A 10,916-nucleotide genomic window follows, 5' to 3' on the forward strand; every position below is an offset into this window, starting at 1 on the left:
AATTGTAGTTATTGACTCTAAGGATTTTAGACATTTTAAAACATTATTTAGTAGTTATTTTTAAAAAGTATAGGGTCGCTATGAGTCTCAAGCGACTCGATGGCACATAACAACAACAACAACATTGTTTATATTAAATTATATGCAAATTGAATTAAGAAAGTCTTGTTCTGACCAACTTTATATATATATATAAATTTTATACTTCTAACAATGCACAGGTATGTGCCTGTGTGTATGGATCACAAGAGGAGAGAAAAGAAGAAAGAACTCTTTAATAATTTTTTTTTTAAAGACAGCGTCTGATCTTTTAAAGTTCAACTAATTGGCTCATAGGAGATAATTCAAGCTGTGTGGAGAAAATGTTCAAGCATTTATTATCTGTATAGTATCTAATTGTGATATTGGCAGAAGAATATTGAACATACCATGGGCTGCCAAAAGGACAAACAAATCTGTCTTCGATGAAGTGCGGCCAGAATGTTCCCTGGAGATAAGGATAAGCAAACTTCATCTCCCATTCTGAGGACATCTTATCAGGAAGGGCCAGTCCTTACAGATGGACATAATGATTGAAACACACAGGGTCAGTCAAAGAGAGGAAGACTCTCAATGAAATGGATTATTGACCTAGTGATTATTAACAATGGGCTCAGACTCAGCAGTAGGTTTGAAGCTGGTACGAGACCTGGCAGTGTTTTCTTCTTGTACAATGAGTAGTATGAGTTAGAAATGAATTGGTGACACTTAACAAGAAGAAACATCTTAATCAAAAGACATTAAAAATGTGTTTTTTTAAAAATCTGAAGCTATTTAATTTCATTATGTGTAGTAACCAAACTGGTAACCATTTTAATACATGGTATATTTCTATTTAAATGGGCTTGTATTATTTGACAAGTATTAATAGATCCTTGTTAAAGCATATTCATAATAGTCAAATTTTTTCAATCTTTGCATCAGTCATTTGAAAATAATTAAGGTTTTCACGCATTTGAATGTATAAATATTTCCACTTTATCAAGGAATTACTGGAATTTCATATTGAGGATGGAATGCACTTAAAGTAACACACAAGGAAATATTTGATAAAATATCTCATGGAATTTCAAATTTAAATTAGTGATGGTGGGTCTCCTAATAGAAAAGCATCTTTTCTGTCTATATTTAATATGAATGGCCTTAATATTGATGATAAACACATGTAAGAAAGAAGCTACAAAGTGTTCCTGGGTGTTTGAAGTGTAAGTTGTGGATATGTTTTATTCAGGGGCAATAACATGGAGTCGAATCTGTAGAAGGAGGGACCTTGTTCTCTTTGGGGATCCAGATTATAGTTAAAAAGAGAAGACCCATTTCTGCATAGCATGGGTAAGGCTAGAATCTCCTTTTCTGCACGCTTTCAACACTTAGTTACGGTGGATTTAATGATTCAGATCATAAATTGAGAGCTCTGTGTAGCTGCAGAACTTAATTCTGGCAGAAAGAATGTAAACAAGGTCTAAAATAATCACTGAATGGAACAGCTCCTTCTCACCTTTGCCCCAGCCACTTCGCCAGATGACTTTGTAATATTTTACTATGCTCACGTGTCCAGACAACCCTCTATACAGTGTCAATACTGATAAAGAATTTCCCTCCCACCTTTGACGTGTGTAATGACGACTGTAGAGACCACTCCAAAACCAGTGATAATGCAGTCAGGTTCATGGCCTCATTGAAGTTATTCTCTACTCCGGTCTCTTTTATAGTTTCCTTTTCTTCCATTGTTCCTGTTTTCATGTATCTCTTCTTTCTCTCCTCCTTTCTTCCTTTTCCCTCCTCTGCTTTATTTCTGTCTGTGCCTTCTCTCCCTCCTCTCCTTTCTTTGATAAGTATGGTTTCAGATCCATACAGCATTGTTGTTGGGCTGTTGATTTGATGTACAGTGGAGTTAGTTTAAGCTCAGAGTGACCCTATGAGAACAAGCTTAAGTGCCAAATGTGACAGATCATTAGACCTTTTTCTGCGAAGAGGTCCTGACCAACCTTTTCACTGTCAAGATAGCACTTATAATAGGGCTTTTTACAGAACACTTTAGTTCACCAGTAATGGTCCTTCTATAAGGGAATAATAAGCTATATGTGCTTAGACACTATTGCCAAAATGTTAAATAAATAAATACTGTTGAAAAAAAAAATTTAAAAATAGGGCTTTCTGGTGACCCAGTGGTAAGAAGCTGTGCGGCAATCCCTAAGGCACGCAGTTTGAATCCACCAGCTGTTCCCCAAGCGGAGAACAGGCAATCTCCCCCTGTACGATTTACTGAAAACTGGCTTGGAAGGTCAGCTATGGGTCAGCTCCGACTTCACACAACAGCAATAACATTGAAAAAGCAAATCTGTCTTGGAAAAAGTGCAGCGACAGTACTGCTCATAGTGACTTTGTTTAGTCTTTCCATATTCTTTTGTTCCTTTCTATGTCATTGACTGTCATCCACAGAGTGCTTTAGTTTTTCAGTATTGTAGCTCACAGTTAGATCTTTTTCTTCAGTTTTTCCAACCTGAGAAATGTCATATATGGTCTTTTGGTTTTCTATGTCACTGTTTAGCACATTTCATTATAGGATTTTACTTTGTCGTCTTGAGATATTCTTTAAAATCATCTATTCAGAGCCCTTATTTCTTTTTCTCTTTTTTTCCTTAGGCGCTCTGTTCAAGACCAAATTTCAGAGTCTTATCTGACACTAGTTTTTGTCTTTTTTTTTTTTAATTCCTTTCCCCTTAAACGACCTTTTATTTCCTTCATATAAAATATCCTTTATGCTATTGACAGGTCATCTGATATTTGGTCCTAAGTGCTTAGTGTATCAGATCTGTTCTTGAGATGGTCTCTACACTCACGTATGTTAGCCAAAAGTTAGTCTGTTCAAAACCATCAGTTTCATTATGGGCAGAAAGTTTAGGAATTATAACCTTAGAAAGCTGATGAAGACTTGTCATGAGCCTGAATTTTCTTGATAGCAACGCATTTTTATTTTGGTACAATTTGAAGAATTAGTTACATTTTCAGTTCCTTCCAACCTGAAGGAGGTTCTGGTAATGTAGTCCAAAGGAAATTGACTGACTCAAATGTCATGCTTCTCTAGCAGTTCAAATCCACAACTTGGGAGAAAGATGGGCCGTGTCCTCCCATGTGATTTACAGCCTCAGAAACCCTATGAAGGGGCAGCTGTGAGTCAGTTCCAGTTCATTGGCAATGAATGTGTGAGTGAATGGTCCAGCCTTAGTGACTCATCTTTCACTTTTATATCAAACAACATTTCACTGCGGTATCCATAAAGCTTTCACTGCTAGTTTGTTAGCAGGTTATTACCAGATCGTTCTTCCTAGTCTTAGTCTGGAAGCTCTGCTGAAAACTGTCCACTCTTGATGCTGCTGTTTGTAGTTTAAATATCAGGAATATAAATTCCACCATCACACAAATCATTATAGAATAATATATACATTACAATATAATACATAACATAATACACTTATGATTATGGTATAAAGATCTGACAGACAAGTTGTGATTGAATATGATATCTCTGTTTTACTTTTGTGCAGCCTTAAATATGACTTCTGTTGGTAAATCAAGTTTAAGTGAATTCCTTCATTTCATTTATCTGTTAGGTGTCACTACCAACTAAAATTAAAATGCTAGAGGTTGTTGTGGTTATTGTTGTGTGCCATCAAGAAACCTGTGACTCATAGTGACCCTATGAACAATAGCTCTGAAGCCTGCCCATTCCTGAGCCAGACTCACTGTCTCTGACACACCTCCCCCATTGCCCCAGTTACTGTACCAATCCATCTCATCTGCAGTCTTCCTCTCCTGCACTGTCCCTCCACCCTTCTGAGCATGACATCCTTCTCCAAGGATTGATCCCACCTAGCCACGTGCCCAGAGGATGTGAGATGGAGCTTCAAAATCCTAGCCTCCAAGAAGAAACTTGGTTTCACCTTCTCAAAGACAGACTTGTTTTCTTGACAGTCTGTTGTATATTCAAGGCTCTTCTCCAGCACCGCAACTCAAAGGCATCAATTCTTCATCTGTCATCCTTAGTCATTATCCAACTATCTGAACGTTAAAGGCAGTAGATGAATAAGTCAGCAGTTGCACATCAAACTCAGAGAAAATAATCCTCTTTAGTCAACTCCAGCTCGTGATGTGTCAGAGCAAAACTGTGCTGCACAATATTTTCAGTTACTAAGATTTTGGACGTAGATCATTAGGGGCCTGGGGAATCCCTCCTGGTAAACTCAAACTGGTGATACTTCATTTTGCAGCTGAATTTGTTAATCATTTGTCCAACCAAGTGCACTTCAATGAGGAGGCTGTTTAAATTTGGTGCTTTGAAGCAATTGTGGGTCTTAGTTTCCCTATTTGACGGAGTGGAGCTGCCTGAAAGCATTTTACTGGTTGTAATATTCTTTTTAAAAGGAATTTTCTATCTGACTTTATTTTTCAAATACACTTTCTTTTTTAAAAAACCAATACACTTTCTGCGAAGATGACGAGTATCAGTATTAGGGAATCCAATTATACAAAAAATACTACATCTAATCTGGGGTAGATATATTTCTTTTTGGTAGCATACATTAAGTGGCACTAATTACACAGCAACTATAAGGTAACTAACATGAAACCACAGAACTGTAACTCTGCCACAGCTGCATGGACTTGGGCCTCTCTGGCTGAGCACATTGTCAAAAATCTGGATGCCCACTCTCAGTGGACATAACCAGAGCTATGCTGATGAAACCCATTTTGGATTAAAGTTCTGAAGTGGTGACTTACCAGAGTATCTTGGAGCTGACAGATAATAGGCAGGACATGTTACTTATAAAGTAGTTACAGCCTAATTCACAAAAGTTACCAACTTTTTCTAGAAAGAAGCAAGAAGTTAAGAAATTCCTTGAATTAGCGCCTGGTGTATCAGGTGGGAGTGCCGAGGAGGGCTGTTAGAGCAGTGAAGAGACACCCTGGTGGGTCGGAGGGGTTGGACATCATTAATAATCATGGTTGGCTTCTCAGTACTGGTAGCAAGATGACTTCTGATTTGTAATCTTAGGTAAACTATAGATAAATGAAAAAGGCCAGTAATCATACACTAAGATTAATAAACAGCACTTCAAAATGAACCGCATGAGGGCTGTGCTTGCAACGAGGCTTCACAAGACAAGGCACCCAGATTTTTTCTTCCCACGTCTGGCTTGCAGAGCCGCTCTCATGGCCATTTCAAAAACCTCCCGCACTCCATCTTTGGTCTTTGCGGAACACTCCATGTGTCCAAAAGCACCAATCCTGTTTGCCGTTTCTCTGCCTTCTTCGGGTTTTACGGGCTCCTGCTTCATCTTGACTAGCTTCCGCCTTGTGTGCTCATCATTCTGAAGATCCTTCTTGTTCCCAACCGGGATGATGGGCACATTGGGACAGAAATGCTTGACTGCTGGAGTCCACTTTTCTGGGATGTTTTCTAAACTATCAGGGCTGTCAGTGGAGAAACACATCAGTATATCATCTGTGTCCGGGTAGGAGAGGGGCCTCAGGCGATCATAATCTTCCTGCCCAGCTGTGTCCCACAAAGCCAACTCGACCTGCTTTCCATCCACTTCAATATCAGCTGCATAGTTCTCAAACACTGTGGGCACATACACCTCAGGGAACTGATCCTTGCTGAAGCCTATGAGCAAACAAGTGTTGCCACAAGCTCTATCACCAACAATCACCAGTTTCTTCCTGATGACTGCCATCACTCTGGCGGTGACTCCAAGCCCGGCCTCTCTGTGCCGAGGACTCTGCTCCGTGAGTCCCAAGCTCCAAGGCGCTGGCTGGTCGCTGAGGAGGCGGCTGTGGGCTAACAAGAGAACCGAAGGAGGACCGCGGGGTCGCGGGCGGGGAGCTCGAGCAGGTGAGGGCTGGTGGTGGCAGGAGGGCCACTGGTTGTAATATTGATGGAGATGTATCACCAGGTCTTTTTCTCATGGAGCTGCTGGGTGGTATTGAACCACCAACTTATTCTTTAGCAACTGAATGCTTAACCGCTGTAGACCAGGATGCTGGTACCAAATTAAGCTTCTGAATGATATTTCTTTAAAACAGCATTAGGGATTCTTGAAGGGCTATGGACAGAGAAAGCCAATACTAAATATTCTCAGCCTTAATGACAATTTGTAATAAACATCACCTTTTGAAAATAACTCATTATAATTATGTTTTATACTCAAATCTCATGCTATAATGTGTCAGACTAAACAAAGATGAGTAGTGTTGTTATTATGTATCATTGAGTTGACTGTGACTTCCAGCAACCCTATGAACATTCGATCTAAACCTTGCCATCCTCACCATCTCAGATGTATTTGGGACCATTGTTACAGTCACCAGGCCAATCCATGTTGTTGAGAGTATTCCTTTTTTATGTTGACTCTCAACTTTTCCAAGCACGATGTCTTTTTCCAAGAACTGACCTTTCCTAAAAACATACGTGTCATAAGTAAGGTGAATTTTTCACCACCCTTGCCTCCAAGAAGCACCATGATCATGCTTTCTCCAAGACATACTTGTTTGTTCTTTTGGAAGTCCATGGGATATTCAGTACTCTTCTCCAATACCACAACTCAAAGACATCAGTTCTTCTATCAGCCTTATTTTCAAATGCATAGCAAGTAATTGAAACGACTGTGAATTGGATAAGGCACACCTTTCGTCCTTAGGCTGACATATTTGCTCTTTAGCACCTTGGAGAGGTTCCTAATAGCAGATTTTTCAGAAAACTGGTACCAAGTGTGCTAATTGTAGATCCAAGTAAGGTTAAATAGTTGACTGTTTCAGTCTTCTATCTATCATGATATTGTCTCTTGGCCCTGTGGTAAGGATTTTTGGTTTCTTGATATTGAGCTGGAATCCATAGTGAAGGCTGTGGTTCTTGATCTTCTACAAGAAATGCTTCACATCCCGCTCACTTTCAGCAAGCAAGGTGTGTCATCTGCCTAACACAGGTTGTGGATGAGTCTTCCTCTGATCCTAATGGCAAATTCTTCTTTATAAATTTCAGTTTCTTGCTCTGCATATAGATTGAATCGGTATGGAGAAAGGATGCAGCCCTAACCTTCCTTGGTTTTAAACCCTGTGGTGTTCCCTTGCCTCTCAAAGAGTGGCAATCCTTTCTGTAGATCCCACCTGACTCTTTTCTAGTCAAAGCAGTCATCCAGCAATTGCTAGTCTCTTTAATATTTTTATATTTCTAAACTATACAGTTAATACTATTCTGTGTTCCATTTAGTTTTCAGAAGAGATATTGGACAAGAGTTAAAACACAGTAAATCTTACTTCAAGTCATAATCACTATAAGTTGTAATATATTTAAAGTTGGTACGTCAAGAAATATGTCGTTTTCGAGCCTGGTTACATTGGCGAAATGATTTGCATGCGTTTGAATAGGTGACTTTAAATATAGTTAGAAGGTTCACAAATTAGGTATATTTACATCAGCCTAATTCAGTTTGGTGTAGACTGGCTACTTGAATCCAGTGGAAATGGCACTCTCCTGGTTGGATGCCCACAGCAGGTCCTTGCATCATTTGTACCTCGGCAATGCTGGACAATGTTAATTCGATGTCTTGAGCCAGAGACAGGCGCCAAGCCCATCTATGTGTGCTTGCATCCAACTGTAATGAGCCTATGTATGTCAAGTTAGTAGAGGCCCTTTGTGCTGAACACCAAATCAACCTGATAAAGGTTGATGATAATAAGAAACTGGGGGAGTGGGTAGGCCTCTGCAAAATTGACCGAGAAGGAAAGCCCCGCAAAGTAGTCGGCTGCAGTTGTGTAGTTGTTAAGGACTATGGCAAAGAATCACAGGCCAAGGATGTCATTGAAGAGTATTTCAAATGCAAGAAATGAAACCAATAAAGAACTTGGCATATTGCTTTTACTTTTTTGAGGGGAGTGAGGAGCAATAAAATGGGAGATTTTATAACAGAAAAAAAAAAGAAGTGATCTTTAGAGTTTACGCTGGAAATTGTTCAAGTTTCTCTGTGAGGTTTTGTTGTGGTTGTGTGTGTGTGTGTGTGTGTGTGTGTGTGAATGTTTTTAAAAAACCCTTTCCTGTGAAAATCTGGAATACAATAGCAGATAGAAGAATAATTGTCATTGGAATAACCTTTGCAGTGGGTGATTTGACAGACAGTTGATGGACAGCATTCTCCCACGGCTCAGCCAACCTTTTCCTTCCTGCCATAAAATGCAGCAGTTAAAATTTTAACTCAAGTGATAAGATTCTCAGTGGTCATTTGTGGCATATCTCCCTCACTGCAGTCCCTCACTTTTAGAAAGTTCTCTTTCTTTGCAAGGTAGTTTTCATTACCTGGAGGAAATATTTTCTTTAGGGAGAGATTCTGAAACAATAGGACAGGTGCTGAATCAAATTTCCCAGGTGTGTAAGGACTCTCTGTAGTTGCTAAATAGTACTCCTTTGGAGACGGAACAGCACACTAGTGTCCTATAGTGTTAACATAACTTCCAGTGGTGTCTTTCCATATAATAAGAGAACAGCTTTGACTTTGAAAGAATATGACCTATGAAGTACCCAGTTGAAGTACTGAGAAAGAAAAAAGAAATTTAAAAGGAGCTTACGGGTAGAATGAAGGAATTCAAGTTAAAAATTAATGCATTTTTAGATGTGGACCGAGAATGATATGCAAATTCAAAAGATTAATACCTTTTGTGGCATAATACATTTTGCAAGGTAATTTATATTGAGTATCTAAAGTATTATCAGATTTGAATACTTACTGATTAGTGACAATGTAAATATTTTCATCAGTAATATTTTTTACATTTTTGTCTTTATTCAAAAGGATTAATTTGGGTTTGTTCCCCGCCTCCAGCCATTTGAATTTGCAAATTATAAAAATGCTGTATACTTATTAGCTTTTGTGTTTGTTTATTGTCTTCCCCTCATTCTAGGAAGCATGCCTTAGGAAAGCTGGAGTACTTTGTTGTGTTTGCTTTTCTCGAGGCAGTGCACTGAAAACCTCATTCACATTGAATGGGAAATCATGCATAGCTAACTTCCCAACAGGTTTCAGAGACTGTAAATCTCAGGAGAGAAGATTGCCTGTCTCACAGAGCTGCTGTGGACTTGAACCACTCAATGGGCGCCATCATTGTGTCAGCACCATAACTCCCTACAAGTGGGATTTGCCAACAGTACTCCTGAGCACTAGTCATTCAAGAAATATTGGCTGAATAAATAAGGAGATAAATCAAATGAACCAGTTCACTATATCTCCTGTATTTTAATGATTTTTTTCCCAGCGTCCCATTAACAGAGACCATTCTAATTACTCTTCTATAGTTGGAACCTTATTTCACAGTCTGTTACTCAACGAGAATGTTAAAAGGTGCATTGGGAAAAGTTAGAAACCTTGTCTGTGACCTCCATAGGAAAGTGGTGTGTTCCCTCAGCTTCTCTCTGAGGCATTGATGAGTTTGTCCCTCTGATAATCCACCTGACAAGAAAAATCCCAAAGCTGCAAATCAATGGACTCTAACATTTTGGTAGATGGGGTAACTCCTTGGAAAAAGAGATAGTGTTGGAAAACAGGGGGACATTTAAAGAGAGGATGACCGTCAACAAGATGAATTGACACAATGACTATAACTATGGACTTGATCACAGCAGAGATTTTGAAGATGGCACAGGATCGGGCAGGGTTTTGCGCTGATGTTCATGGGTTTGTGAGGGGTCAGAGCTGCCTAGATAGTACTTTAAAAAGTGCATGTAGTGATTTTAAAAAAAAATCTTACAAGGTCTGTTAGTCACTGCACCAGAAGGAATTGGCTGACACAGAAGATAATGTATGCACAGGAGCCTGTGCTGATGAAGGAAGAAGGTCAAGTGGCTCTGAAAGAATTGGCATAAAACAAAGCTCCAGGAGTTGATGGCATACCAATTGACATATTTCAACAGGGAGATGATGTCCTGTATGGCTCACTAAGTTGTGTCAAGAAATCTGGAGGACAGCCAGCTGGCCAACTGACTGGAAGAGATCGATATTTGTTCCCATTACAAAGTAAGGTGACCCGACACAGTGTGGAAATTATCAAACAATATCATTAATAACACATGCAAGCAAGATTCTGCTGAAAATTATAAAAAAGTAATTCCAGACTTACACTAATTATTACAGAATTGAGAGGTGGAAAAAAGAGTCCAAGAGCATGCCACCACTCATTTCAGGAGGACAGAATGATCATGAAACCAAAATTAGTAATAGTCTAAAAATGTAATTTGTAAGACAATCTTACAAACAGCTATTAGTCATTTAAAAATAAATAGAAAACCTAAAAGAACATAAAAATAGATCATGCTTAGTGATTAGATTGCAACAGTAATACAAGTACGATTTACAATTTGAAAAATCCATCAGAATAATTCACCATATTGGGAAAGCAAAGGAGAAAAACTGTCACAGGAAAGAAATCAAACCAAACCAAGAAGTACTTACTAAAATTTAACAATAACTCATGACTAATGCTTCTGATAAACTAAGTATTGAAAAGAAATGCACTTATTATGATAAACAAGATTTTTACGATTTCTCTTCAAATTTTTTACTTTGCTGAGACTTTGAGGACAGTGTTGACTTGAAGAGATAGCAGTGAATGACATTATTGATCTTCTTAGAATTCACTGAACTCTTCATCCTTGATTGTGATTTATATACAGATACACACACATACACATGATATCAAAGATAATTATGTGTGGTTTTTATCTACATATATATAAAAATTGATGCCTTTGAGCTGTGGTATTGGACAAGAGTGTTAAATATACTATGGACTGCTAGGAAAACAAACAGGTTCATCCTGGAGAGGGTGAA

At 38.7% G+C, this 10,916-nt stretch overlaps 1 protein-coding gene and 1 pseudogene across 3 annotated transcripts in view; one reads left to right on the forward strand and one right to left on the reverse strand.

The window, feature by feature from the left end:
* Window positions 1–10,916, forward strand: part of PARD3B (par-3 family cell polarity regulator beta) — a 1,417,836-nt gene that overhangs the window by 541,227 nt on the left and 865,693 nt on the right. The window lies entirely within an intron of this gene.
* LOC102868120 lies at window positions 5,196–5,777 on the reverse strand (annotated as a pseudogene).

Source organism: Elephantulus edwardii, unplaced genomic scaffold, assembly GCF_000299155.1.
Source record: "Elephantulus edwardii isolate Elephantulus edwardi_28Jun2011 unplaced genomic scaffold, EleEdw1.0 scaffold00075, whole genome shotgun sequence".
NCBI lineage: Eukaryota > Metazoa > Chordata > Mammalia > Macroscelidea > Macroscelididae > Elephantulus > Elephantulus edwardii.